The sequence below is a fragment of the Xiphophorus couchianus genome, chromosome 21 (genome assembly GCF_001444195.1).
Source record: "Xiphophorus couchianus chromosome 21, X_couchianus-1.0, whole genome shotgun sequence".
Classification (NCBI taxonomy): Eukaryota; Metazoa; Chordata; class Actinopteri; order Cyprinodontiformes; family Poeciliidae; genus Xiphophorus; species Xiphophorus couchianus.
In genome coordinates, this window is record NC_040248.1 from 13,585,009 (window position 1) to 13,605,548 (window position 20,540).

The 20,540-nt window shown below is 38.4% G+C and overlaps 1 protein-coding gene across 4 annotated transcripts in view; it reads left to right on the forward strand.

Moving 5' to 3' along the window:
- sema5a (sema domain, seven thrombospondin repeats (type 1 and type 1-like), transmembrane domain (TM) and short cytoplasmic domain, (semaphorin) 5A) overlaps positions 1-20,540 on the forward strand; it is a 152,520-nt gene that overhangs the window by 14,229 nt on the left and 117,751 nt on the right. The window contains exon 1 of one of the 4 annotated variants that reach the window (XM_028005264.1): positions 20,028-20,042. The exons of the other annotated variants lie outside the window; for them this stretch is intronic. The gene's annotated coding sequence lies outside the window, so the exon portion shown is untranslated. Of the gene's footprint in view, positions 1-20,027; positions 20,043-20,540 lie in introns of those variants that run through there. 4 annotated transcript variants of the gene reach the window in all.

The following is a 20,540-nucleotide window of genomic DNA, read 5'->3' on the forward strand; positions in this document are numbered from 1 at the left end:
ACAAAAGGTTTAGCATGAAGTTTGTACCTATACTTCATGACATAATGCTTTCGTAGCAAAGCTTTTATGAAAAATGTGTAGCACAGACAAGCAAGAAAAGCAGGAACTCAACAAAGCATGTATAAATTTGTGATTTTATTATAAGGGGTAGCAGAGTTGGAGTAAAAGCACACCTGGAGGCCACGTGTGGATTATCCCGCCCACCCCACTGGCGTCCCGGGTAGGAAAACTCCAAAGTCATCATTATAGCTAAGGGTGAAGGGGATCATTAAGTCATTATTTATGTGCTCACTGCTGTTTTATCACCTCCAGACGCAGTCTCGCAACACAGACACCCACACTCGAAGCCCCAGAAGAATAACATAATTGTTCGAGTTGGCCCAAGGGGTTGTGTCTAACAGAAAAAGTGCAGACATTAACAGTCTTGGGCAGCTGCAGAAAACACTAAGCCACCTTATATTTTTTGTTCCAACCTCCTCGCTCCCCTTCCCCATTGGGCTTGTTTGCACCTTATTTGGGTTTATTTACACAAAGCTCCCAAGAACCCCTACACTTGCTGTGGCTTGAGGTATGCAGTAGCAGAGGGGAAAGTTTTTACAGGCAATTTCCCCTTTAGAATAGTTTGCTGGATGAGCTCAGTTAAAAGCATGCCGCTAACAGAGCACTTTGTGCCTCCGCTCAATCAATTTCCCCGTCTTCCTTTGCAACTTTATTTTTCTGTAAAAAAGCATGCTGAGCTTTGTGGGAAACCTGAGCAAGTTGGTTTATTTCACACTGAGCATGTTTTTTGGGGGGCAGCGTGAACCTGAATCATTTTTCACCTGTTCTGGCATAATATTACGCAGTTGCAGATGATTACAGTCACGTTTAAAGAAAACTGAAAGACTGTCTGGAAACAGAGACACTTAAGTCTTAAAAGAAAAGTAGACGAGGCATCAGATTGGATTTTAAACAGACCCACTTTGTGTTGCACCTGGAGCTGTGGCTCTTGTGAAAGGCCACTCAGAGTCAGCCCTCTGGACGCTGCAGTCTCAGATGCTTGCGGCGCCGCTGTTTCCCCCCGGTGTTTCCTTTCATTTTACTTTAAAGGTGTCAAGGGGTGTTGCTTTTCCAGCTGCGTCCAGCCATTTCAACTCAAGTCTGTCCTGCTGTTATTTTCATGTCCTGATTCAATTACCTCTCTAGGACTGGTCCACTGACACATGACATGAGCACACTGGGCTACAGAAATGTGAAGAAATTGTCTTTTTTTGGCATGGGGGTTGTTATATATGGGAATGCCATGGGGTTTCATTCACAGCCAAACCACACTTCAACTCCACTCCAACTTCTTTAACTCCAAGCACTTTTTGAAGTACTATTAGGCTTGTCTTTCTTTTCCTCTAAAATCCACATTTTGGTAATCCTCTCCATTCTCCTCCTTACTCATCGCTCCTTTTGTTCCTACCTGACCTGTTTAACACCCCCTCTCCTCTTGAGTACAACCTGCTCCAGTCTCTCGACCACTGCTCACTTTCACCTCATCCAACCTCCACCCATCTTTGTCCCTTCCATATTTTCCTCCTCTATTATTATTATTATTATTCATTATTACCAGCCCCTCTCCTTCAATCTGCTTTAAGTGACCCTAAACTTGACTTTCTCGCTCCACCTTTTTAGTTAGTCTCCTTTGAAGAGCAGCTCAGGGTGAGGACGTTCATTCGCTGAGTTTCAGCCTTGCAGCTCAGTGCCTTCAATAAATTACTGGCAGACTGACATATAGAGAAATTCATTTATCATTATAGACATTTACACATTTGCTTCTACCCCTAAGCTGAATGGAAAGCTGTGTTTGGTGAGTTTGATGGATGCAGGCATCCAGGAAAACTCACAAAAGCATTCAGCTGAAAACTCATAAGAAGTTATACGTCATGGATGTGTGCACTTAAATTATTCTCCCTTTTTTCAATCGACTCCAATAGGTCAATCTAAACTTGTTGAATCTTGGCGGAAAGGACTTTGCTTATCTTACAGGAGGCTTAAAATCAGAAAAACTCTGCTGTAGTATTATACTACATATGTAACTACACATGCATTTCAAAAGTATACAAAAATCTATTGAGCTTATGTACAGTACATCCATGTTTTCAGAGTTAGCTGTTAGCCCAATACATTAAAAGTTTAATGTAAGAAAACACAGCAAATCTCCAATAATCTTTCATTTTTAAATAAAAAAGTTTAACATTCTCAAATTAAATACTAAAAGCTCTTAATACAAATTGAAACTAAAAATTGAGCCATGCTCATGATAGAAGTGGGTCAGGTACACACTGAAAAGGGGGAGATCACCAGTAATGGATACAACTGGGTCAGGTAGACAGCCGTGCAGACGTGAATATATTTCAAGCAAAGACTGGAGGTGAAGCAATCACTCACACACCCCTCCACCCAAACACACACAACACATTTAGAGACATCTGTTTTGGGCCTACCATAAAACCCTGATGGACCCCAAGGGGTGGTGTGTCAACAACAGTGGAGACCACACATTAAATGCTTGGTGTGCTCCTGAGACTGATTCCTGGGGATTTAGAGCAGTGAGGGGGTATTAACCAAGACCACAACCTGTAATTGCTATCATAATTACACAGGAAGGTCTTTCTGAATTAATATATGCCGTAATTCGGGGGAAATTTCATTCAGTCTTAAGAGCTCAATGTCTTGTTAGCCTCTTGAGTGTTGTTAGCGCATGTCTGTGTCTCTGTACGGTCACCCAATGAATATGCATTGTCAGGGCAAGCTTACTTTTTTCATCTCGGCTGAACCCAAACACAGAATATGAATTAGTTTATTAGAGTTAAAAGTGGTGAGATCTGGCTTTGATGTTGAGCCATCAAAGGTATCACGAAACCCCAGTTCAGAGGAGCAGTGTTGCACTGTAATATATATTTAGCTGTGAGCCGAAATTAGACCTCTCATAGCTATGGACAGATGCCTTGCCTTCTTGTGTCTACCTCAATCTGTGGAGCTGGAAAGTTGATGTTGATATATTTTTGTTTCTGTACTCTGAGATGAACTCCATAGTTTTGCTCAGTGAATTTGTAAAAGATCTGTTGGGAAAAAAAACACACTCATTTACTGAGAGAGGAAATAGGAATGATTGCTCAGGTATGATTTTATACCCATTCAACCACACTAATAATTAAACTTTTAAATACATTTATTTAGGAAAATGTTGGCAGGTTCTATGCTTATTTTTGCCACTGATATGTTTGAATTGTGTTCTACATTAAGTTTATGTAAGTTTATAAGTGCAAAGCTTCTGGCTCAACCTTATCAACTTGCAGAAAAGCCTCAAGCTTTGAAGACTCAGAGGATTGATAGCCACCCAAATGTGGGATACTTGCAATCAAGAAATTCTGCATTAAATTTGTAGTTCTAAACCACAATTTTGCTCTATATTTCCGACACATACGTTCCTGTAACAATCAGAGACCATCTGCTTGTTAAGTGTTTGATCATTCAGCTGTTGTAGTTTCACTCTCCATCCACAAAATGTGAACGATATTTCTGCTAAGCATCATTTTACAGCTTTGTAACTTTGTTGATGTGTGATTTGTCCTGGAACATGGCATGTTTTATCACCCATATTCCTTTTAGGCTTGCAGACAGACTGGATGTGCGTCTTCACACTTCTGTAGCATATAATCTCCTGTGAGCCATCATTTCTTTCTTTTTTTTTATTTTAAGAGGGAAGTGATGACACACTATGAAAGTGATTTCTGTCTGCTATATGGCTCATTTGGGTCAATTAAGGGAAACTCATTATGTGTTGTCAGTGTTTTGGGGGGCAAAGTGACACACACCCGGAAGGCTTGCAATTATCTGTCAGTGTGGCATCCTCAGATATTAACAATTGTTTGTAAAGTAGAACCTTAAAATTGATATTTATAGCTGCTGAAACAAGTGTGGAGATTAACAAAAAAGACAATTGTCTTGGTTATAAGGCATAATTTTGTATCCTTTTCAAAACATCATGGAGTAAAAACACACCATGAAATGATCACTTAGATTTTTTTTTTACCCCTCCAAGAGGTCTTTTGTGGGCTCTAGTGTCCCTTATATGAAAGTAGGTTGACAGGAAAGGGGAAGACATGCGGCAAATATCGTCGGGTCCGGGAGTCGAACCCGCGACGGCCGCGTCGAGGACTCAGGGCCTCCAAACATGGATCACGCTATCCCCTACGCCACCACGGCACGCCCCACTTAGATTATTTTTTGTTTGTTAAATTTAACTTGTGTTATTTAATGTGTCAAAAGGGAAAAATGTTCATATGAGAATATCTTTTCCAGGCCGTGTTGATGTAGTCATCTGTAACTTCATTGGTTTGTGGTTGCTCACTGGTGCTGTTATATTAAGTCGTGAGGAATTTTCACAAAGCTTAGTCTACTTTGGCTTTTTATGTGAATGTGCTCCTTATTTTGTAGAAAGACAGGGCTTATTGTCCTCTTGGAGAGGTCAGCTCTCTTTCCGTCATTTATGCTTGGACTGAATTAAGCACTAAATTAGTTTTGGCTTTCAGAAAGTAACAAAGGCCCACTTTTACATGCCTTGCAGTGACAATTAATGGCAACAGATTTCTGACTTTTTTGTTGGCTGGACAATAAGATGCATCTTGATAAGCTTTGTCTATGTCCAATTTTCAGTTACTGTTACAAGGCCCTCTGAACACCACTAGCAGGGAAGGTGGGTGAAATCGCTTGTTTAAGGACACAACGACTGACCAGGGATTCAAACTGGCAACCCACCAGTTACAGGATGAACTCCTACCATTGTTAACCTTAAAGTAGAAGCTTCCTTATGGTTTGGATCTTTTAATGTTGCTTATTGTCTTGCAACACTCTCAGATAATGCAGTAAGTTAAGTTGTCGTTTCTAAAATATTGCATACAGTAATGGCAAAATGCATTACACTGACCGACTGACATCCTGTGTATCTAGCCTCAACAAGCACCTTCATAAATTGTGCTCTTTATGCATTTCTTAGCCTAATTACATACTTCTGCAGTAATTTCTCAGACTCACCTGTGTGTGTAGTCATGCGTTCTTTCCTTTTTCCTCAAAAACAGAAAATGGAATGCTAAATTAATTCAGCACAGCTCCCTAGTGTTTTTATTTTTTTCCTTTATCTGCAAAAAAATCCATTGTTAATAAGATATATGGAGTTCAATCCTTAGTAATATGAGCATACTACAAAAAGCGTCGTCAGCAGTTTCCATTGCACTGCAAGGGGCCATACGTTCCCATTAAAATGCACTCAAAGCCCATTCTGTGGTGCATGATTTGCTGTGTTTAATGTAAATGCATCTGGTTGAATATGGTGAATGTTGAGGACAAATCTGAGCTGATAAATCTGACATGTGCATCAATATTGTCAAAATCTGAACATGAATTTCAAAAACAGATCCCATTAAAAACTATGATCTGATTTTATACATTCTTCCTGCACATCTGTCTATCTAATGCCACATGTTGATGTGAAAGATACTTCACAAAGTTTTCTCTTTAGAATTGGAGCAGTCTTACAGATCCAAAATAATAGCAGTAAAACCTAGTGACTATAATAATAATACAAAATCAGATCAGGTAATATGCTGTGAAGATAAATAAATAATGTTCCAGCACTGCCACTCTATGCATCTGATACTGAAGCATATGTACTGTGATCTCCAGCTAAGTCAGACTCCATACAGTGCAAACCTTACAATGCTCACATTATTTCTTTAAAAAAAAAAAAATCATTGTGTTGTTTCTCCCGGCACATGCAGCTACTGCAGTTAAAAACTTTGCAGTTGCACATGGTCATCTCAAGAGAGTCCAAGTGGACCCTATTGGTCAGGCACAAATAAATTTAAAAAATCACACAGGCTTTGATATCAAGCACACCAGTAGGAATGTAGTAAACTTTGCAGACTGTGTGGACAGAGCACTGCATTTTCATTCCTAGATGGCCAGATTATCATTCTAGCTGAGAAAGAGAAAGAAATAAAATTTGTTTATATTTAGACCCACATAACAATTTGGTTTTACATATTCCAACATAGATTAAAAACGTGGACTTAAACTTAATTATGTGATAACTGAGGTTACTTACAGAATTTGTGTATAAAGCTGTAAGCTTTCAGCCAAAGATGCTCCCAGGATTATTAAGTATAGCAATATAAAGACAAGCAGAGTTCACTAGACACTAAAGACTACACACACTCCAGTGTTTACAAAAACACATTGGACAGTCAAACATTACTGTAATATGATATTGTTTGACAAAAACTCAAAATGTTACCTTTAAAAATGCTAGTGCAATATTTAGGCAGTAGGACAGAGTCACAAGGCAGAAAAAACTCACACCAAGCACAAATAAGAATGGTCACAAAGAGTGGGAAGAACAGATTATAGAGGAAAGAAGAAAACAGGCATATATTACACCTGATATCATCACAGCAATATTTGCCAATCGCAAGATTTTCTGATATCATGCAGCCCTACTCTGTAATTCTACAGGCTGCACGACTTCACATCATGATGCACTTTGTATCGTATCCAAGCTAATCGTATTTTGGCACGAAGCAGAACAAGAGTTTTTGAATTAATAATGATATTTATTAATGTGCGTCAGACTCGCTGTGTTTGGCTCTTAAGTGAGTTTTAATTTAGTTTGTCATATTAATGCGTAAATATCAAAGTTTATATTAAATGGCTCCTTAAAACTGCTGAACAGGCATGTATCCTGGAAGTTAAAGAGGAAGTTACAGAGGCCATTAATGATATTAGGGTGTCATATCAACCAGGCCTGTAATAAACTTTGTAAAAGTGAGTGACTCACAACATGAAGGTCAAAGAATGACACAAACATAAATACATAAAACACATAAATAATTCTGGATAATTTATGCTATTTCTCTTCTTTCCTAAGTCACTGTTAATTAAAAATATTATCTACATAATACTTTCTCATCGAGGAGGATAAATGGGGAAACCTAATCTGAGGTGGTTTATTATATTTGTCCGAGCAGAGTGATTGTCAAAACCTCACACTAGAAAATGTTTTGCATTTTGCAATAAAATTACATTGATGGTATTTGTTTATATATATATATATATATATAATTATTATTATATTATAGCAATACTTGCAGTAAAGATACAAGTTTGATCTCAAACTATTTTTATTAGCAATGAATATCAGCTCACACTGAAGGAAGTTGCTGTAAACATTCACTCTGGCGCGACACTGGAAGTAAATGTACAGTAACCCTCAAAGTTTGTTTTGTAATTGTTAAAATTGCCTCCATCGCCACTTGTGTTTGTTAATGATGACTGAACCCTCGTTAGTCCAGCATTTCTGGTGTAGTGTTTTGTCTACTTGCGCTCTAATTCACTGCTTTTCATGATGATCGAAAAGGAATTTGTTGGAGAAATTTACCTCCACAAAAGGCTTTGTGACAGTAGTTAATGACCACACAGTGAAGGACTGGTCGTTAGGCTCTAGATCCTGCAAGCATGTGGTTAATGACATCTGTTGATGTGTGTTAAATAACGACTGTGAGGTCTTAAGGTTCTTTACCTTGCAGTGACAATTCTGGATGTGACTTCTGCATGTGTCATCCTCAACACTTCATGAATAGAGAGTGATTTGTATCTATCCATCCTTCACAAAGAAGCATGGTATTAAGTGTAATAGCTATTTTCAAAAAAGTAATAAATGCATAAGTGGAGGACAGAGATAAGAGGATAAACCGAGGTTATTGAACATGTCAAGGTGTTTGATGAATGTTTTCACCATTTTATAGAAGCAATGCTTAAACAAGCAGAAGTTACTTTTTAGAAGAAAATAAGAGCACCATAATGTGGACGTAGATGCACATCTACTGTAGTTCATTTTTAAATGTCTAGCTGTCTCTTGTGGGGGAAGACTGAATTATACAGAAGTAAATGCAATGTTACCGTGATAAGATCCCAATCATCCAATCCATATCAATATAGTAAGAAGGATCCCTTTTCATAGAAACAGTAAAGCTAATTTGTTTAGTTCACCGACATCTTTAGAGACTGCAAATAAGCTTGGCAGTAGGTCAAGATAAGTGGTTGGAAATCTAAATACTTATTTACTATGCTTGGGACTTAAAAAATAAAAAAATAATAATTGTGTATAAGACACGTTAAAATGAGTGATTAACTCAATGTACTGTGAAGTGCTTTGGAGTCCTCTGGACTTGATAAAGCGCTATACAAGTACAGATCGTTTACCATTTTTTGGGGCGACTGTGGCTCTGTGGGTAGTCGTCTTGTGCTTGGAAGGTTGTAGATTCGATTCGAGCTTTGTCCTGCCACATGTCGATGTGCTCCTGGGCAACGCACTTAACCCCAAACTGCCTACAGATCTGCGTATAAAGGGGTGAATGCAAATGGGTGAATGTGACTCGTGTGAGTGGTCGAAATGATTGGAAAAGCCCTATATAAGTCCAGTCCATTTACCATTTCATTCTCTTTACATGCCTTTTCCATTGAAAGAGGTAAACTTGCTAAAACTGGTTGTTAAAAGTCCCTTTACAAATCACCACCACACTGGTGTCGAGCATGTCCTTTCATTTGGTTAACGACCACCTGGAACCTCCAATGCAACACGTCATCAATTGTACTCCCCAGCTCATTGCAAAATATTTGTTCATGTTTCTTTAGGAGCCAACATCTATTTTTATTGTTACATAACAGTACAAAAGGTATTCAGAGCAAATGTAGTCCTTAGGTAGTCAAACGTCTACTTTCTGAGTGCATGACTGCTAACTTCATCATTTGTATGTCACGTACGAAAAGCTGTTCCTCAATGGCTCTCCTTCAGTAGAAGTAAACTGAAAAACAAAATGAAAATACGTAGTGGCTGTAGTGAGGTTGAAGTTTTATTTTTCATACAGCTGCCTGGGGCTAGGGTTACTGGTTGTGTTCTAAGAGTGGCTAGAAATCTCTGGTGTCTATATTTTTGAGAAGGCTAACTGTCAAAGTGGACTAGTCCATTCAGCTCTCGATGAAATACAACCTTTCATATATCTCAGTGGCACAGAGTAAAAGAAAGAAAGAGTAGGGTAAGAGGGAGATAGGTTTCTTGCTTCGTCTAGCAGAGACATGATCGCATCGGATGCCTGCAGGCTCCGTCTCCGATTCTGCTCCTCTGTTGTTCCAGCTCACCCTCGGGAGACGAGTTCAGAGGGGCGGAGACCTGGGCAAGCAGGCACATGCATCACACAAACACACAACAACTACCTCTGCTTTTCTGTGTGGAAAAACTGCTGCCATTTTAATACTGTTGTGCTCTTCTGTGATTTTTAACAGGACAGATACAAAGGCCAGCCTCTCTCTCACACAGAGTTGGGTAATTAATTGGTTCCAGAGGAACCAAGTACTAATTTACTATCACTTGGGTCAAATTTCTTCAGATGTACAAATATGACTAATTTCAAGGCAGCTTCCTTATGGCTTCCTCTCTGTAGGTCCCTGATGTGAAGCAAAGTGCATGTGTGTATAGTGTTTTTTTTGTTGTTGTTTTCTCTTTCAGCCAGATAGGTCCATGTTGCTGTTTTCAGCTTTATAATTAGTGTGTTGTAGAAGCTGGCAGTCCATTTAGTTTGTTATATTGGATGTTTTGATTGCAACAAACATACATTTCAGTTTGAAAAGAAGCTTTAACATATAACATGTTTATTTATCAATGTTTTTCTAAAAAAATATTGCAAGAATGTAATGAAAATAGATCGTACGGTATTTGTTTTTTTTAAACCAATCAATTTAACACTAGGACTACCAAAGATTCCCAAAATGGGAATCTTCGTCCAGGTACCAGAGAGGGGCCAGTTTGGCCCTGTCCCTAGAGCTACCAGAGAGGGGCCAGTTTGGCCCTCCGAGAGAGGGTGTGAAGAGGCGCCTTTGTTATGTAAATAAGGCCATTACTGACGCACCACAAGAGGGGGGCAAAGCTGAACTCTGCATTCCATAAGAAGGGTCATTGAACACTTCAGGCTCAGGACAATGTTTGAGGTTCCAATGTTGTGAGTAAAATAAAATACAGTATAAAATATGAATATAAATCTAAATATAAAATATAAAGTGCAGGACTGACAGCAAAATAGAAGTCCACCCGTCTCTCCTGCACCCCAATGCATGCCTGATAAAGCACATGTGCATTCAGTGCTGCCATGTCAATCATGTTTGCCAGGTTTGCTGACCAGCTGTCACATAGTGATGGAACCTTAGTCACCCCCCGCAAGATTATGACTGAAATAAATGCCATTAGTTCTTGTGAACTAAATAGGTGAAGCAGTCACCTATTTATCCTCCACAGCACAAAAGGCTGCATGCAAATTTGCATGTGCAAAGTCTCCCAGATTTCTTTTGCTTACACTTTTTGCATGATTTTTTTGAGGTGGATCAACACAATTAATTTGGTTAGTTTATTTCTAAACTGTCATTTTATACCCTCTTAGCTTTATTTCAAAGAGAAACATTACTAATTTCTTTTAGAAAAACCTTTGCATACTTTTTGAAACAGATTGTATGTTTTGCAAACTCTATGTACATTTGGCAAAATGACCTGGATAATGCAGCACAACATCATGGATCAGCTGCAAAAAGTCACATCTCTCCAAAAACACTTCATGTATGCTTCAAAACTAAACTGACTAGTCGTAGGTATCATAGATACCCACCCCCAACATGGACTATTCACATTCCTACCTTCTGGCCTGACGGTCAACGACCACATGTACAATAGAACAATAGAAGAATAGAAGAATGGATGAATGGAGGCTAATTTGAGCCATCAGAGTCGTCAGTTTGGACAGGGTCTTGTGGCCCTGTTTCAGCCAGTCTGGGGAGAAATCGAAAACCTGGCCCTCTCCTAGTGCTAATCAATTTAAATTTCATGTTATTTCTTTATTTTATTTTATCTACAACTTCAAGTTGTAGATAGTCTCTATGCTGCAAAAGCGAAGTAATTTCCCTGCTTATATAATATAAAGATTATATATATGTTATATTTAGCTTAGTTTTATTTTAGCAAAAAAGCACAATGAATTATTTTTAATATTTTAAATGGAGATTTAGAAATTTTACAGACAGGTACCAGATGTATTTGTGTCTAAGTCAAGAGGTCAAGAGGCTTCTTAGTTTGCAAGAAGCAGGATGGAGAAGAGTATACAGAAGATATACAAAAAAAATATACAAAAGAACAACTGTTATTTGTTTGAATGCTTTTTATTTTTGTCATTAATAACAATAAAAAAAATACAAGAAATAAAACAATTCCGCAATTATTTGCAATAGGCACAGTGGCATTTCAGCCCTCATTCTGTGCACTGTCTGCACTGTCGGCACACATCTGGCACTGCCAGTTCATGGGCTTGCTGCATTTGCCACATGCGTATTTGAAGCAGTCAACGCATCTCCTATTTGTACTATTTTTAATGCATCGACGGTTGATTTGGCACTTCGCCCTTTTGCCTGGGCTGGGTGTGGCAGGTTGTTGGCAAAGCAGTTGCTCCTTGCACGCCTTCTTCTCACTCACATGAGAGTTAGCCAACTCTTTTGCGAGCTCCACCAGGAAGTCCACCCGTCTCTCCTGCACCCCAGTGCATGCCTGATACAGCACATGCGCATTCAGTGCTGCCATGTCAATCATGTTGTAGAACACGGCAACTGGCCACCTCTGTGTTCCTGCACGCACGCTGTACTCCCGCACCATTTTGTCCATCACATCCACACCGCACTTTGCTTTGTTATATTGTTTGATGGTGTTTGGCTTTCTTCTGGTGGTATCCTCAGTCTCAACCACGCTGTGCATGCTGCTGAGAATGTAAACGACCTTCTTCCTTTTGGGCACATACACAGGCAGCGTGGCATCAGAGGTTGAAAACACCTGAGTGGTGAATTCAGTGCGATCCTTACGTTTAGTGGATTGTGGAATTTCCCTGCGACACTTGTTGACTGTGCCGAGGATGGTGGTTTTCCGGCTACGCAGTCGTTGCGCAAGTGACAGTGATGTGAAGAAATTGTCCGTGGTTACAGTTCTGCCCTTGTCCATGAACGGTTCCATCAGCCTCATCACTACAGTCTCGGACAGTCTCTCCCCGCTGGGACGACTGGGGTCCTTGCCAAGATATGGGAAGACATTGCAGATGTACTTTGATTTCAAGTCGCAAGCCACCCAAAACTTGATGCCAAACTTGTCCGGTTTTGTTGCTATGTATTGAAGGAAACAGCAGCGGGTTTTAGTGGGGAAAAGCTGTTCATCAACAATGATGTGTCGACCAGGGTTGTAGGATGAATTCTGCATAAGTAATTCCAAAGCCTCTTCAGCATTCATCAGCTTCTGTGTCCTCTTCGCCATCTTGATTCTTGCAAACTAAAAAGCTGAGTGAATGTCCAGATATTTATACTCCACAGCACAAAAGGCAGCATGCAAATTTGCATGTACAAAGTCTCCCAGATCTGGGAACCACCAGAAGTAGTTATTTTCAAAATTTCTATCCTGTTCCAAGGACAATCAGCGTGAAAGTTGATGTAGTGAGTTTGGCTCTCCTCCCCCCTGCTCATCTACAGGGATGCTAATTAGACCATTCAGAGTCGTCAGTTTGGCCACATTTGGATGCTAATAACCCAGTTTGGCCCTCTCTCGGTAGCTCTAAGAAGATACCCAATCTGGCCCCTCTTGGTAGAGATAGGAATTTCTCAAAATCCTGGTAATCCTAGTACAGTTGAATATATATATATATATTCAACTATATATATATATAGATATTAAAAAATCTTACTGAAGAAAAGAAAAAATAAATGGAAACATTTGCCCAACCTCCTTTTATCTTTTTTTTGATACATTCACTCTTCATAAAACACATAATGGTTGTTTTTTATACTAATTATTTCCCACAGAAGGGACAGATCTAACTATACTTGTATACTTGCTTCCTCAGTTTATTTAATCACTGCATACTGCTGAGGTTACACATGTTAAAAAAGGCAATAGGAAACAATGCAAATTACAGTTGGCTTTGCTGCTTTCTTTCCTCTGCATACTCTGCTAATGAGAACACATTAGCATGCTTTGTTCCACGGAGAATGCAAGTTTCAAAACTAGATAATTCATGATGTGATTCGGGTTTGAACGTGATAAATAAAAATGTCAAGCGAATGGTGAAAAACAAAGCTGATTTGAGATGGGCTTAGCAAGTTATGGTAGACGAGATTTTTTGCCTTTCAAGCATATTGTACATCAGGAGATGTGGCGGCACTATAAAAACTGAAAGAAAGTGCAAAAAACATTTAAGGTAAGCTTAAACCTAAATATTTGTCACATTTTTCTTTTAAGTTAGTCACCTTGCTCCAATGTAGTGAAAGGTTGTGTTCAAAGTTCAAATGCAGGTAATAGTTCTTATAAATGCTTTGGGAACACTACTCTGTCTGTTTGAAAAAAAAAAATTAAGGACAGAAAATAATCAGATAAAATATTTTAACTGAAAACAAACAATATGTTAGAGTAGATGAATGTGTATGCATTTTATTTGAGCAAACACAAAGATGAACTCTATATAAACTAAAAATTATTTGAAAAAGCAAGCAGGAGCTGTTTGCCAATAGCTTAGCTGCATGCGCTTTCTTACAGTAATCATAGGAAACTTTAGATCCTTCTTTGAGCGCCCGAGAGCTGATCCTTTAGTGTTTGTCAATCAGGCTTGGCTTGTACACCAGCGTGCTCTAAATTCTGCTTAAATGTAACACAGGAATAAGCTATTTATTTGGTAGGGATAAGTTTAGTATTTCATTTGCACATTTGTCCAAGAAACTCTGACTGCAAACTGTTAAAAAAAATACCTGCTGATTATTCACAGTTAGCGCGACCAAAGGGACCCAGCCGTCCCTGTACAATCTGGAAAAGATTTCATCCATCATTCCTCAACTCATACCATGACATTGCGAAAGCTTATGATTGATTGCGATATTAGTAATTGGATGATTTGAAACTGCAGTCTCCTTTAGTCAAAAAAAAAAAATCACATCTGTGCTCTGATTTCATACTTTCAGCTGAACACAAAGAATTTACCCTTGGGTGACTGTAATTTTCTTTTCATTTGTAGTCAGGCAAACGTCAAGGTAGCATTTTTGTGACCTTTTGTCAGTGCAGATCAATGAGTTGGGACTGTGGTTAGTTGGTAGCCTTGATGTTGGAGGAGCAGTGAGCACATTTACTCTGCTTCGCTTCACATGTTCACTTGTGTTTGTTTTCTGAATGTAAAGACTTTGCATGTGTTCACAGCTGTAGACACAGATAGTATAATTTTGCGTCCAGCGAGACAGCGGACTACCCATTAACTAACCATGTAATTAATGCATTAAAAGTGTCACCCTTCCTCCATGAAAGACGTCATGCTTTTTATCAGAACAATTACAGATTTGTTTGCAGGTTTGTATTTGTTTCATGTATGGAGAATTATTTCTCCGAGTCTTGAAGAGAGAATTAGATGAAAGAGCTCCTCTTTATATGGATCAGCCTCAGTAATCAAGTACAGACAGAACAAAGGGTCTGAGGTGTGAGAAATACTTGATGCCAGTGCAATACTGCAGTGGATGGAAATTGGGAAAATGACGTGAAATTGTGAAAATTCCTCAGGACAGTTGCATTTATTGTCACATTCGGGTATCAGCCTACAGATTATATATCTGTGTTGACTTAAAACCCATCCAGCCCTCAGTGAGATGTATTCTTGAGACTGTAGTGACAAACTCTGGGTTTTGTCACTTAGGTTTAAAAGACTAACGCTGCTCTGTAGTTGTGACAACTTCTTCCCTGCGAACACCATTTTCTTGACACTTTGAGCAGCTCAGACAGTCGCCTCGGGGTCTGGACGATGTGTCAGAGCCACTGTCTCAACAGACTATCAGTGCCAGGGTCAGACACAGATTTTTTTTTTTTGATGGATCGTTTTATACAGACATCTCTCAGCAATAGCAGCAGACAGGTCATCATAAATTAGACAAGTTCAGAGGATTGTGAATAATAATAATTAGTACAGCAATGGAGAGTGTGTCCTGTACATAGATCCTTTTTTTTTCTATCATAGGTAGCTGATATTGTTTTGATGTGCTGCATTTAACTGAGTATTTTCTTTTCTTTTTATGAGGAACGTACGTTGTTAAAATTTACTCACCTTAGTGTCTACTTCTTTGTAATTAAGATGTCTGTAACTGAACACTGCGCCCAAAACAAAACACAGTTGTAAAGATCATAAAATGTTAATTGCTTTTATTTTTTTGTCTGTCTCTTTATCTAATCTAGAGCAACATTTAAAATTAAACTTATTTAAATTTTTCTTTATTATCTATATTTTATCATCTGCTTCTTTAATGCGATGCTTTTATATTTATATGAAGCTCTCTTTTACGCAAATACTTAAATGTCTTTGCTATTTTCTTCTTGTCTTTCCTTTGATGTACCGTAAAGCACTGCATTGCCTCATGAAAGAATGGGCTGGATAAATAATTTCCTCTGAACTTTATCTTTCTTGCATTTTTTTTTCTAATTTCCACATTTTTTTTTCAATATACTCAATAAATTCAGCCTCATTCTTTATCATTTTAAGTAACAAGAGGATTGAAATCACACTTTCAGTTGAGCACAGTGGCGGTGAAAAAAAACATAAAAGAACAGTGATTAAGATGAGAGCTGTGATAACGGGAGGGAAGTGAGGGTAAAGGTATGGAGAACTGAATCTCTAATGCAGCACAGAATAGGAAAAAGCAGTGTGCATTCTTTAAAAGGAGAAAAAGTGATGCTCACTTTCAAGAGTGTTTTTATTACGGTATTAACCTTAAATTAATGTAAATTGTAACTTAGAGTACATTGTTGCAGCCTGATACAAACCAGTCTGTTGTCATATGCTTTGCTTCGTTCAGAGGATCTGGACTCTGAGCCATTGAGAACTGATGGCTTGCCAGAGGCGTGGATTCTGATTTCGCTAATGTTTGGCTGTGACGTATGTATTTACGCCAGTTTGATGTTATGGAGCTTACCGGAAATTGTGTGTTCTGTGGAGTGGAGCAAACATTCTTCACTGCAATTAGAGAATTGCCAAAATAAATCTGAGAAATCAAACTCTATGAGAGAAATCCCAGACGGTGCCTCGATGGGAGATGAGAATCGAGCAAATTTGCATAGAAAGGCATTAGCCAGGCTATGAGAATGTTGCCTTCAGACAAATAAATGTTCCAAAACATCCACAACTTTTCTTTTAATTAAGTTTATATAATCTATTTAAGACATAGAAATAATCTAGATGCTTTTCCTGGTATCATAATGTAACCTTAAAGCGTTAAACATTGATGGTGTTTGTGTCTAGTGATGCATTATTTATCTAAGTATAGTAAAAGGGAAAGTCAGCATACTGCTTTCTTATTAAAAAGAATATTACTCAACAACAGTAATCAAACCACAAACATTAAATGCAGCCTGCACTTGGTTGTGATCTGAATTTGCTTTACTCTGACTTCAAGCTGGAATTGAGCTGCTTTGGCTGTGAACTCGAAAATCTGCCTTTCTAGATTTTACATTGTGCTTTTGAACTACGTGTCTGCTTAAATTGCCTACAGTAATCATAAAGGGAGCAAAATTGAGTAGATTTGACCCAGTTTCAGCTAGAACAGCCATAAAATATTTTTGAATTTTGCACTGGAAGAATTTTGTTCATGTGAAGAATGATGTCACTCACACTTCTAAATTGGATTTTAATGCAGCCTGTCTCATGTGGAGGTGGCGTTGCATATATGGATTTGCAGACTGTGTAATGAAGCATGTGCTTGAGTGCTAAATGAACTATCTTTGGTAGACAGGGTGGGTCTTGGTTGAAATTGCTGGGTGTGCTTTTGAGAAACACAGCTGGGTGAGTCAGTGTATTTTTACGTGTTTATGTGATTCAGTGAGTGTGTGTGACTGTGTGTGATCTATGTCCCAGATTTATCTGGACCAGAGCTATGGTTGTGGTCAGACTTGTCACTGAGGCTGCTTCCAAAGATACAGCACAAAGAATGTTGTATAGTTTGGGAATCATTGTGCTCCTTAGACTGAAAAACCCCCCAAAAAGGACAAACTGAAATAGGGTAATATTATCCTAAATTGACCTCGAGACAATGTGTTGAAGTTTTATTAGACGTTTTAGGAAACAAACACTTTTGCAATTAAATAAGAGAGCCAGGGTTAAAACTGATCACCGGCGGAAAAGTTTTGCTTCAGATCCTCAGGGTCTGGGGTTTATTAAACTTCTTTTATTCCTCCATTGGCTGAAGAAGAAGGTTAACGGAATTTATCCTATTTCTTTCTTTAAATGGTAAGTAGTAAGTAAGGTTAATTTATGTCTCTTTACAGTCAAAAACCACACATAGCTTCAGGAATCCAAAAAACTTAGCAACAACAGGAAAATCAAGTTGTGAGGTCATTAAAGATTTAAGATAAAAGGAAAATAATCAGTTGCTTTTGAAAATGTTAAACAGAGTCATAAGTACGGGGTTTAACGATCTGTCTCCTTTAGTCATTAAACTGAAACAATGAAACAACAACTTCTGACCAGATAATCTCAGATTGTAAGAGAAAATGCTAAATTCTGACCTCCTTGTCTGCAAAGGTGTGAGTGAAACTATTGAGTCTTTTCTTGTTATATTAATCAATATAGCAAAGTATAGTAACACTGAGTCAAAGTAGTTGTGACAATGATTACCTGCAAAAACACTTTCTAGGAGAAAGGAAGATTAATGAGGATATGAGCAAGAATCATAATGAGGATGTGGACAACAAGAGAGACAGCACAAACACAGTTATCTGTAGTACAGCATAAGATGGATGGGGAATCTGTTTTTAAACCTTGTTGAGTCAGAATTTATTTGTGAACAGAGAAAATTGTGTATGAAACATGGTATAAGCAAACAATACAGGCAAGGTTCACTGCAATAGGGCACTATGGCATAAGAAGCATATGAATAATCTTAACTTGAACATCAATCAAATTTATCTTTGTTAGATTTTAAAAATCAAAACAAAACTATGATGAATGACATCTATTTCAAAGAGTTGTTTCACAATGGTGCAATGTTACCAAGAGGCAACATTCAGGAGAAAATCAAGTTCCTCTTTTAATTTTGAATTTAAAATGGCATGAAGTGTTCGCCATTCAAATTATCACAACATTTATATTTGTATTTATGAAATAGAATGTCAACAACAGAAAAAAAACATATTCAGTATGATACAGTATTGCTAACTAGCAATGAGCCTTAAAAATATGTAGCATTTAAGGATGATCAACATTTCTTTTAATAATGTTTTATCGCTTATTCTCGACAAGTATTTCAGTTGGATGAAGGACAGAAATTAGTAGTCACTAAAGAAAAAGCTCAACCAAGAATCAGGAAACCACATTGTGAAATACATTCTGGAACTGAGAAAAAAAAAAGAAAGACATAGAAAGTGAAAGGCCGTATATGTGCACCTTTGATTTGTGCACCAAAGGCCACACTGTGCACTGCAGATAAGGGTTTGAAACAAACAAGCCATCAGATTCGAATGCACTTTTCAATTCCGCGTTTTTAGAGACGCAAACATTTCTTCCCTTGGAATAAATCTGCCCTCTGATCTGGGGGTTACCGAGCGGAAATAGTCCTGCTGGGTGGCGATGAGCCTTTGATGACAAAATCATCACTCCACTCAGCTTCACTGAGCCTTTGTGACACCCAACAAACTAAGGTGCACTAAAGGCATAAACATTGAGGGGAGAAGGTCAATGAAGGTAGACAGTGAGGGATGAGGGACAGATAACATTAACAGACTGAAAGATTTCACCACATGGCACAGAATTAGTTCTTGCGAACGTGAGAGGCGCACAAAAATCAAGACTTCTCTGTCAATCTTGTGGTGTTTTATGCTGCAGTCAGGCACCTCAGCCGCCTCTCTGTAAGTGAGACAACTGTTTTGTTCCTCTGCAGGATTTTTATTTATTTTTTTGGTAGCCAGTGACCATCTAACTCAGGGTTAAAATATTGGTCAAGTTGACTTGACCAATATTTTATAAATACGTTTAGGTATAAATAATTGAAAAATGTGACACTTGCAATGTTATATATTCATGTCCTTTATCAGATAAAAATATATATAAAAATAATTTTAGAAATTATAACAGCGAGACAAAATAAACATTAACTTGAATGGCGGACAGGAGTGATAAACAGGTAAACCTGATCAGTTGCAGCCGAAACACACCTCCTTGTGAAGCAGATTGTGTCTTTGTGTGTTCTGGTCTCGAACAAAGTCTGGATGAATTTTGATATGAATGTGCATCTGGCCACAGAGAAAATGCAGGAAGAGGAAAAAGCATCTATCAGCACTGTTGTGTGACCCCCATCTCACACTCCTCTGACTGTTTGGACAGATGGATCATCGCTGCATCACTCACACTTGACAATTGTGGTTGTTGCATGGGAGCCTGATGCATGTGTGTGTGCGTGTCCATTTACGTGTTATTGTCACGAATACAAAGGCAGGATTTAGTGTATTTGTGAGCCTATTCATTATGTATGGGGCAATTCAACCATCATGAAGTCCCTCTAAGACAAAATCAATAGCGGTGTTGATATGACCTCTCTCCACTCGTTACTGCAGGTAGAATTCAATAGATTAGTTAACTGACACCCCCCACTTGACCTGGGAATGTGACTTGTGTTGCACTGTGCATTTAAAACTAAATTTGTCATGATTTGATGTTACTGAAATGTCTTTTAAAATGAATTAATTTCAAGGCTGTCAAGCACAAAAAAAGATACATTTACAAAACATAAAGACTTCAATTGAGGTCTTAACATTCACAGAGACGGTGGACGAATTTGATACAGTAATACGCAATGCTACTATTGACTTCAAGATTAGGTAAATTAGCTTACCCTTTCAAGTAAGAATAAATGCTCACTGGACACTTAACTTGGTACAATCTGAGTTTAAAATAAAATGCCATAGCTCAGAAAAACTGCCCTAACATTGTTATTTGAAGGATTTGTGATGAGTGAGTTGCTTTGTGCGAGTGATGCTGCACACAGAAGCTTTGAGCTCTTTCTTCCTGGAAGGAAGCATCTTTCAACCACTTCAGACATCATGCTCAGAAAAGGCTGCAACAGGACAACACAGGCGAGACAGGATGCATGTACCAGTAACATGTGAGCCTCTTGACAAACAATGACAAGCATCTAGCTGGATACCTCATGGGCTTCCAGTGACTCTCCTCCATATTTGTGTGCAGAATAAACTCTGCGTTATGCCAGAGTTTGGACTCTATATGATTTGCCCCTCTATATCTGTATGTGAATGTTGTTAACATTCTAAAACCAAGTGTTGGTCAGTACAAAAGTATATTGTCATTCTATGAGTATGCAAAAGTTTAATTAGAATCCAATATTTGATGGTTGTTGTACTCAACCTGTCATGA